Raw genomic sequence first — 9998 nt, 5'->3', positions numbered from 1 at the left:
AAATCTTGTTGTTTTTATTAATTAACTACCTCAGCCCAAATTCTGTTTAGAATTTCTTACTAATTGAAACTTCCATACATAAGTTTTCTTTGTCCTTTGAATTTCTCATAGCTTTGTGTTACTTTGTCTAAAATATATAAAAAAGCTGCATGGCTTGGTCATTTCTTTGCGTCTCAATTTTATTATTGGCCTCTGTGCATACAAAATTAAATTTTCTCCTGTTAATCTGTCTCATGTCCATTTAATTCTTTGACCAGCCGGAAGACCTTGAGGAATAGAGGATAATTTTTCCTTCCCCAAAAAGCACAGCTGAGAAATTTCAGCTTAATAATCAATTTACTTCTGATTTGGGGCTAGGTGGAGACGTCATACAAGAATAAGAAGGTTGTGCTAATTTGGGTTGTTAATTTTGTATTTTGCCTTCATTAAAGAACCTAGGAGATAGAGAACGTTTTAGAAAGAGGATAAATAAATTTCACATGGCTGAGTTTTAGATGTCTATTCAAGACATTTAAGTGGAGAAGCCTGATAGTCTATTGACAGTACAGGATGCAAGTATAAACTAGACAAATATATTTGGCAGCTATCAATTGTATAGAATGGGTTAATCTTAGCCAGTATGAGTGACTGACTGCCTGATTATCTTCCAGAGCTCCCTAGGGCAGTGTCCTCACTGTTAGCTAATCCTATGGAATGTATTTCCTGAAGATATATGGTGTTTTATAACTATGGGTCACATCCTGTTTGGGGCAGTATATGACAGCTTGCCAACATTGTCTAGTAATAACAAGCAGATTATAATAATTCAGTAACAACCTCCACCACCACCACCACCACAATAATAATTGCATCTGGTTTCAGCAGAACCTGAGGGTTTTCAACAGAGGTTGATGATACCTACAAGGCCTCTTGCTCTAAGAGTAGCAGACTTTGTACTTTTAGGTACCAAGAAATTTCCCATATAGTTAGTGATGGTTCAAGACCTGAAAACAAAGTTGTGTAACCCAGTGGTGGGAGAGCAAGGAAGCCTGCGCCAGAAATACCTGGACCCCTTTGATTGGCTACTGCATTCTCCTTTACTTGAGATAATGCTGTTACTAGAGGAAAAGGGTTTGAATCTCGTGAGTTCTTTTAGCAGTTGAATACTTAAGGCAATTAAAGTTAATTAACATATTAATGGATGGTATTGAAACCTGAGGAATGAGTGGAATTACAGTTTGAGGAGAAAAGAAAGATGAGGTTGGAAATTCGAGGTACTTCAACATTTAATGCTAGGCAGGGAAAGGCATCTGGTGTACTATAGGTAATATCACAAGGTAAATAAATGTTGCTCCTTGATTAAAACTAGTCTTTAGAGAAGTTCACTAGAGAAACCTTTGAAAAGTGCAAGAAAACGTTACAGTGGTTTTGTGGCTTTCCTGCTCAGACAAGTTAAAAAACAGAGAGTCTTTAGCATCCTACAATTAGGATTTCTGAGACATCTCTGTCCAACAAGTTAAGTCTGTTGCTTCCTACAGGATTGGTGAATCTTCATTTTTAGGATTTATTTTTTTAAATCAATTGAGACATCTCCACTAATGCCAAGAATAACCTCCCTTCCATCAAACTGCCTTTAAATAGGCTGTGTTATCTCCTTGTATTTGCCCCCTCTGGGGAGAACATGATATTGGAACATGGCATGCCCTTAACACACCTTGAAATCATATATTTTACATTGCTAGTGTTAGTGTAATTTGCTTTTTATAGCACATATATTGCTGAGTTAAATGTCACTTAAAAATGGATTCCTATTTTAAGAGCAACAAACTGTGGGCTATGATGAAACTAAGCTCTGGGCAGCTCTGGACTTGGGAAGGCTCAGAAGCTCTTTCTGTCACTGAGTAACTTTTCTTTGCCAGTCCTCAAAATATTGGAAGCTTTCCTCTATTCTGTAAATATCTTGATCCTGGAAGTCACACCCAATAGGCACACGTCACCTAGCATGACTGTCAGTGTCAACATTAGTATATTTAATATGTCAAAAATATTTACAGTGAAACCAGTTATATAGAACCTACATTATTTATTTTTTCACAAAAGAGTTTACATAACTATTGATAGGACACTTCTAACAAATTCCTTCAGTATTTGGAAAATAAATGTATCCCTGAATTGATCAGTTTTTCACATCTGGGCTTTTATTGAACCATATTTATATTTCTTTATACTGAACTTAGTAAATATTAAGGAACATTATGTGTGTTCATCATTGTGTTCAATACTGGGTGTGTAAATTAGACAGTATTTCAACATATGATTGTGCTTGTAATATAGTTGGGGCTCCGGAAATTCACTCCTGAAGCAGTGGATAAAAGGCAGAATTTAATCAAGTGGATAAAAAAAGAAATAGAAGAATAAGGGTCTGTGAAACTTCATTAATTCAAAATTATAATTGACTCCTGAACAATGCAGGAGTTATGGGCACTAACTCCCATGAAGTAAAAAATCTGTGTGTAACTTTTGACTCCCCCAAAACTAAACTACTCAGAGCCTACTGCTAACCAGAAGCCTTTCCCAATAATATAAACAGTTGACTAACACATATCTTGTATGTTAGTTATATGTACTATATACTGTATTCTTACAATAAAGTAAGCTAGAGAAAATAAAGTGTTATTAAGAAAATCAGAATGAAAAGAAAGTACATTTATAGTTCAGTACTGTATGTATTGAAAAAAATCTGTGGGGCCTGCACAGTTCAAATCCATGTTGGTTAAGGGTCAACTGTACTTATTAAACATTATGACAGTTGATCCTTAGAACTATCCTATATGTTAGGTATTAATATCTAAGCTTATAGATGGAGTTGCCAACACACAAATACCAAATACCATAAGCGTACTTGGCCAGTGAGTGATGTGATCAGAACCCAGATTATCTGGCTACAAAGCTTGCTCAGAACCATCACATTTGTCTTCACTGACACATTTACTAATGACTTTCTCCTAGCTTGTGTTGAAAGGTTCCATCCTTTACCCTTGACTTGTGGTTTCTGGGATCTTCTACTTACATGATTTTCCAATACAAGTCTCCATGATCTTCCAAGCTCCCCTCTCATAGGAACAGCTCCTTACTGATCATCCCTCCTAGACATACTTCTAGCATAATACATGCAGGTTTAAATTCTAGCTCTTTATTTTCCCTCTTTATTTCCCTTTTTCTGTGTTCTGGAATTGAAATCTTAGTCACCTTTGATACTGGAACTTTCATCTCTATTCTTCCCCTCATGATCATTAATTTAGCAAATCCTGCTAATTCCTCCACTGCTACAAAGGCCTGAAGGCTCAGAGAGACCAGGCTGTCTAACTAGGACATAAGCATGTCTGATTCCTTTGACTCAAGGAAACGTTCCTGTGTGCAGCAGGATAATAATAATACCTGTTCACAGGATTTTTGTAAAAACTAACTGAATTAATTGTGTAAAGCACTTTGCATAGTTCCTGGGACATAGTAAGCACTTAAAAATGTAAAATATTAGTACTAGCATTAATATTCTTGAATCCATGGGATGATATTTTTAAGCATGCCAAGTCTGTACTTTCTGAAGATTATACATTTCCTATAAATGACATAATGTATGTAAAACCCGCTAGCTTGGTGCATAGTGTTCAATATGTGTTAATTATTGCCCCCCCATATAGACTTCCGAGGTCTAGATTCTAGGATTCTATGTTAAATATGTTTATTATTTATGTAGATATTTGTATGTTAAGGAGGCAAAGATGCTTAATAAAATAAATTGAGATTAAATATATGCAGAACCATCACTTGCCATCAGGGAAATACAAATCAAAACCACAATGAGATACCACCTCACACCAGTGAGAATGGGGAAAATTAACAACACAAGAAACAAGAAATGTTGGAGAGGATGCGGAGAAAAGGGAACCCTCTTGCACTGTTAGTGGGAATGTGAACTGGTGCAGCCACTCTGGAAAACTGTGTGGAGGTTCCTCAAAGAGTTAAAAATAGAGCTGCCCTACGACCCAGTAATTGCACTGCTGGGGATTTACCCCAAAGATACAGGTGTAATGACACCTGCACCCCGATGTTTCTAGCAGCAATGTCCACAATAGCCAAACTGTGGAAGGAGCCTCGGTGTCCATCGAAAGATGAATGGATAAAGAAGATGTGGTCTATGTATACAATGGAATATTCCTGAGCCATTAGAAACGACAAATACCCACCATTTGCTTCGACGTGGACGGAACTGGAGGGTATTATGCTGAGTGAAATAAGTCAATCAGAGAAGGACAAACTTATATGGTCTCATTCATTTGGGGAATATAAATAATAGTGAAAGGGAATAGAGGGGAAGGGAGAAGAAATGGGTAGGAAATATCAGAAAGGGAGACAGAACATGAAGACTCCTAACTCTGGGAAACGAACTAGGGGTGGTGGAAGGGGAGGAGGGCGGGGGGTGGGGGTGACTGGGTGGCGGGCACTGAGGGGGGCACTTGATGGGATGAGCACTGGTTGTCATTCTGTATGTTGGCAAATTGAATACCAATAAAAAATAAATTTATTATAAAAAATAAAATAATAAAAAAATAAATATATGCAGAACCATATAACTCTTGATATTTGCTTTCTCAGAAGTTAACTGTGGCTATTTCCAATAAAGCTCTTTCTGTTGCCATCTCTTCTCTTCAATGAGGTTCTGTATGTATCTCTTCTTCTGGAAGTGCCATTTGTGCTTGGACTCCTCTGGTATGTGGTGATGGTCAATGCACTTGGGACAAGCCTTGTGGCACAAGAAGTCTAAGGGTTAATGCATGAGAGACATTGTATTGCATTTACAGGTACCACGCATGGAATGACACAAATAGATTATAATGACAAAAAAAGGTGGAAAAAAATAGAAATAAATAAATAAAGAAGCACTATATAGAGATTCAAGTTTTGGAAAGAGGGCAACTTTGCAACAAAAGAATACAGTTAAGAATAGTTCTTCCTACACTGCTTCCTGCTTGGGCTTCATCTGCTCTTCAAGGAACATGACTTTAGTGAAGCCCCAGTTGAGAAGATTTTGAAATGTAGTTCCCATGGCAACAGGCTCTGAGGTGACATAAATCCAAAGGAACTTTTCTTGGTTCTCTGTCATCCAAACAAGAATCCTCTAAGGCTCCTAAAGAAAAGTCAACTTTTAATGAAGCTTGGGTCTTCTTTGCTGTCTGTGCTCATGGAGTCCTTTTCCTGTGGGTCTTATTTCAGGTTTGTAGTAATGATTTATTTTCTTTAATTGTGAGTTGATAACTGTAGGAATGAGAGGAGAGATTGGGATTTATTGTAATCACCACCACAGCAGTGGCAAATTTCTAAGTGTAAGATTTGTGCTTGAGGCCTTAAGAGATTAAATATATATCCCTCGTGTGAAGTATAGGCAAGCAGTGGGAATGCACAAATGTCATCCAACACTCACACACAAAAGACATACGCACGTACACAGGACTGATATAGGAGTTGTAACTAGCTTGCCAAGTGGAGGACAGACAGCTGCCAAAGTGATTCTGATTATACACCCACCACATGATGACTCCAGCTGCCCCATCCCTACTAAAATGTACAATCAATTGAGTGCTGTTTCAAATTTCATAGAGATCTATTATTTGGTTATAGAATTTGTCTTCATGAAAAAAAAAAATAAGTCCTGGAAGAGGGTGTAGAATGTGGATGACCCCCAACGAGTTCTTAATAGACTGTGTTGATCAATCTGCGACATCTTTCCTGAGAACTGCTTTTGAAAATCAAAGGTAGAGCAAACATTAGGACTGTGATGTTTGGGGAAGAGGAATGTTTATCAAAACTAGAAATGGGTACAGAAAGAGAAGTTTGGGGGCTGTGAAGGAAACCTTACCTGACTTTATAATTTGGCCTTTGTGATGTGATTATTTGAAAAATAGGGTGTCCGTGGTGGGACAGGAAATAGGAACTGCTGCAATACTCAAGGATCCTGATGCTGTCCATGGATTAAGTTATGCTGGAGAGTTGGGCCTTAGATAAAGTTTTGAAGAAAAAAGATTATTTCTGAATTTCTCTTATCTCTATCAATCAGCTCTCTTCTTCCTCCCTATATTAGCTTCTCTCTTGCCCTTTTTAGGCTCCTCTACTCTTAGAAGCTCTTTTCCCCTTCATTTGCTCCTAAAATGATATATATTTTATGTATATTTCATGTATATTTCCCATAACATTTATCGAGGCTCCTCCATGTGTCAGCCTCTTTGCTAGGCTCTTGCATTTTATGATTTAATTTAATCCTCATAAAACCTTATAGATTATTATCATTATGCTCATTTTACAGATGAGGAAGGTTGGGCATCTGAGATTAATAACAGTTTTGTGAGCTGCTGCAAGCCAGGTTTGGTATTTAATTTTCAAAATAAACATGAATAAACCTAGTTCCAAACCATCAAAGCTCATGGACGTAAACGGGAGATCACAGAGACAGCAAAACATCGTGAGGAGAGTGGCTCAAGGTACTATAGGACTTTCTGGTTAATTTGCACAAGGGTATGAGCTGGTAATGATCTGAGATCCTATTTTGTCTGTCATTTTACTAGGACATACTCAAGACATAAATTCTCTGAAATATGGAATTTCTAGTACTTGATAAATTTAGTGACTCATATATTTAGTTTCCTGACCTGGAATCAAATAGGTTTGGGTGAGGCTGCTTCCTCCCAGGTGGAGTAAGGAACATTTTGGTCAGACTTGCTCCAGATACTATCTTAGGAGCACCTTAGCTGGGGTTTCCATAAAAAGCTGTGCTGGGGACAAGGACTGTGTACACATAGATTATTTTTGGAAGTGATCTCATGGAAGAGGAAGAGTGAAGCAGGGAAGGATGGGAAGCTAATCCAAGGTGGGCTGCCAAGGTGTTTACCTTAATGGGAAATTCACAATTAATCCCTTTGAGGCCCCTTTAAGAATCAAGAATGAAGTACCAGAGACACAGAAGAGCAGAGCATTTATCTATTGACCCCCAAGGAGTATTACCTCCTTCATACTTCTAGGTTTGCACATGCACCAGAGCGGGTGGGTGCATTCCAACAGACAGTCTGGGTGTGAGGCAGAGACTGGGATCTTAGAGCAGAAAGCAGGTAAAAGTGGTGCAACTGGTGGATTGTGCTCTCTGACTGCAGCTACATGCAGCCAGCTGCCACAGCAACAGCAGAAGCCAAAAAGATGGGCTGAAATGAGGCAGAGACAGTGTCCAACACAGAGATCTTGGTGATGGGATATGTAAAAATGTTCAGAGTGGAGGGGAGATGACACCTTGGCTATAAAAGGCAGGGATTTGTAATGTGCTAAAAAGTTCTAGAAAGGCCTTTTGCTCCATTTACCTTTTTCTCATTCTGAAAGTTTATCCTTTGTCCCTTATCTTGTTGTCTGCTGGAGTTAAAGCAACTTGCCTGAATTATAAGATAGAATGTTGCCTGGAGGGACTATTGAATCAAGTCATTAACACCCAATAACCCGCAAGACTGGTAGGTCTTCCTCAGCACATCTGATCATGTCATTCCTCTGGTCATGCCATTCCTCTGTTCAAAATGTTCCATGGATTTATACATTTCTTGTCATGGCATTTAAGTTTCTCCCCAATACAACCCTCGGGTGCTATTCTAAGTTTGATGTCAAATTATGTCCTTTACTTGTACTCTGCATTGTACTCAACCAAATCAAAGACCAGGTAGGCTTCTTCTGGATAAGCTGGAAACCTCCTCCAACTGGAGAAGTTAGAGATTCATGTTTTATTCGGACTCTACCACCAACCAGCTGTGTGATTGATTTGGCCTCAGTTTTTCTGTCTGGAACATGTAGGGTAGGAGGGTTAGATCAGTGAATTCTGAACCTGGCTAAATATCCCAATCACGAGGAATAGATTTAGAAGAAAAAAACTGATTATAAAGTCTTATGTCTGAAAATTCTGATTTATTATGTTTAGATTGGAATAACAGAATACGTACTTTTAAAATGCATAGATAACTCTAACTCAATGTGAACCTCAGGACTAGATTACTTTTAATATTGCCTCAAATCTATGAGGCCCCAAATTTGTGAATTAGCTGTCACTGAGCTCAAGCAAGACTGAGAGATTGGGGCACAGTGGGATAACTTTTGTCATGAGGGAGGGTTAGAAAAGGAACAAAGGAAGCAAAATGGGGAAACAAATGTTGGTGGGTCTGGTGGGAAGAGGGGTCAAGCTACAAGGCCATGACAGTCAATATGAGGGCACTGGGAGCCTCCTAAAAGAGATCTGACAGGATGGAGGACAGGTGCCTCCTGTCAAGGATTCCAACAATTTAGCAATTTTGGAAAAGAATGTTCTTAATTGACAGGGATTTTTTTTTTTTTTTTTTTTTTTTTTTTTTTTTTTTTTTTTTTACTGCCAAACTCAAGTTCCAAGAGATCACAGAGAAGGTCTGTTTCTCCTTGGACTAGATATTATGCAATTTCTGTGATGAACTGAAATTTAAGTGGTGTATGGAATGCCCTTCTCTGAACTTGAATAGCATTTTATTTTTAACTTTTCTGGATCTTAGCACATTTTTTTTCAGCATATTAAGTTCAGTGTGTTCTAGCTTAATTTTTCCAGGAGATTGTCAGACCCCTGAGGGCAAGGACTCTGCTTATATATTTCATTATCTCCCACAGGGAGAGGCTAAACACAATCATTAAGAACACCAGATTTGAAGCAAGATGGATCTAGATTTCATATGGCCTTCGTAATTTAACATCTGGTGAATTATTGCATCTCTAAAATGGGAGTGATAGGGATCCCTGGGTGGTGCAGCGGTTTAGGGCCTGCCTTTGGCCTAGGGTGCGATCCTAGAGACCCAGGATCGAATCCCACGTTGGGCTCCCAGTGCATGGAGCCTGCTTCTCCCTCTGCCTATGTCTCTCTCTCTCTCTCTCTGTGACTATCATAAATAAATAAAATTTAAAAAAGAAAAAAGAAAAAAAAGAAAATGGGAGTGATAAAACCTAGTTCATAGGATTTGGGAAGAGAATTAAAAAGAAATATTACATGTGAAATGATATTGGATTCTGGCCTGCTGGAGTCAGTACACAAGTGCTAGGACAGAAAGAATGCTTGGTACATATCGTAAGCCCTCAATAAATGGTTAAGTTATTATTTTTTGTACAATACTTTGCATTTTATTGAGTAGATATTAATTGGGCAACTAAATAATGTTTCTAAAAGCCCATTCATATATTATCAAGGGTATAAGCCAATATTACTTTTTTAACAGTTAGTTTCTAGGGCTGTGATCCTGGGGGATCCTTTGGCTTTCTACTTCTAATCAGGTCCCCAGATCCCCAAATCCAGAATAAAACCCCTTAGTCTCCCATCACCAGCTGGCAATGATTATAGGCTAAGATGCTGTCTCCCTTCTACAAACTGGGAAATAGCGTTGGGGTAAAGCCTCCATCAGACATCATCTTCTTAAGCTCAGAGCAAATTCTAAGGCAGTCCAGATTCTGATCCTTTAAACAGAACGGGAGTTAAAATGGTCTGTGCTTAGTTCCTTTTTCTGTGTTAGCACCATAGTCATTTATCTGTCTGAACAATCATGGATAAGATTTGGACTGAAGGGTACATTGTGGAGGCTCTAGGCTGAAGGAGGGTGAGTGACTGAATCTGGACAGAACTTAAGTCCCCAGCCTCACATAAGAAAGGCTTTGGGAAGGACCACCTCCCTTTTCTGCTTTGTCCTTGGTGACCACAGGGTGGAAACTCCAGGCACAGGTGGGCTGCCTTCAACCTCTGAGAGGACTCTCCCCAGATACTGGCCCCAGATTTTGCGACCTTGAGCAGAAGCTGGAGTTGGAAGGACACAATAAATGGACCAAAGTAAAGACCTGGGAGACTCCTCAGCTCATCTTTGAGACCCTCTTCCCAGCAGCATCTGTCCTCACCATGGAGAAAGGTCCATTCTCCAGAGGGTGCTTTAGTG

The 9998-nt window shown here is 38.8% G+C and overlaps 2 long non-coding RNA genes across 2 annotated transcripts in view; one reads left to right on the top strand and one right to left on the bottom strand.

Annotated features, from left to right (window-relative positions):
• Positions 1-4620: 4620 nt before the first annotated feature.
• On the bottom strand, positions 4621-9955 carry LOC140625542 (uncharacterized). The gene is made up of 3 exons (XR_012024887.1): positions 9904-9955; positions 5897-6033; positions 4621-5295 (listed from the first exon to the last, which is right to left on the bottom strand). It is a non-coding gene; the product is annotated as an uncharacterized lncRNA (long non-coding RNA).
• LOC140625545 (uncharacterized) overlaps positions 5071-9998 on the top strand; it is a 54634-nt gene continuing 49706 nt past the window's right edge. The window contains exon 1 of the long non-coding RNA XR_012024902.1: positions 5071-5253. This is a non-coding gene — a long non-coding RNA (uncharacterized lncRNA). The remainder of the gene's footprint in view (positions 5254-9998) is intronic.

This window comes from Canis lupus, chromosome 3 (genome assembly GCF_048164855.1).
Source record: "Canis lupus baileyi chromosome 3, mCanLup2.hap1, whole genome shotgun sequence".
In the NCBI taxonomy this organism is placed as follows: Eukaryota; Metazoa; Chordata; class Mammalia; order Carnivora; family Canidae; genus Canis; species Canis lupus.
The sequence above is the reverse complement of the archived record's forward strand: the minus strand, read 5'-3'. Positions and strand labels throughout refer to the sequence as shown.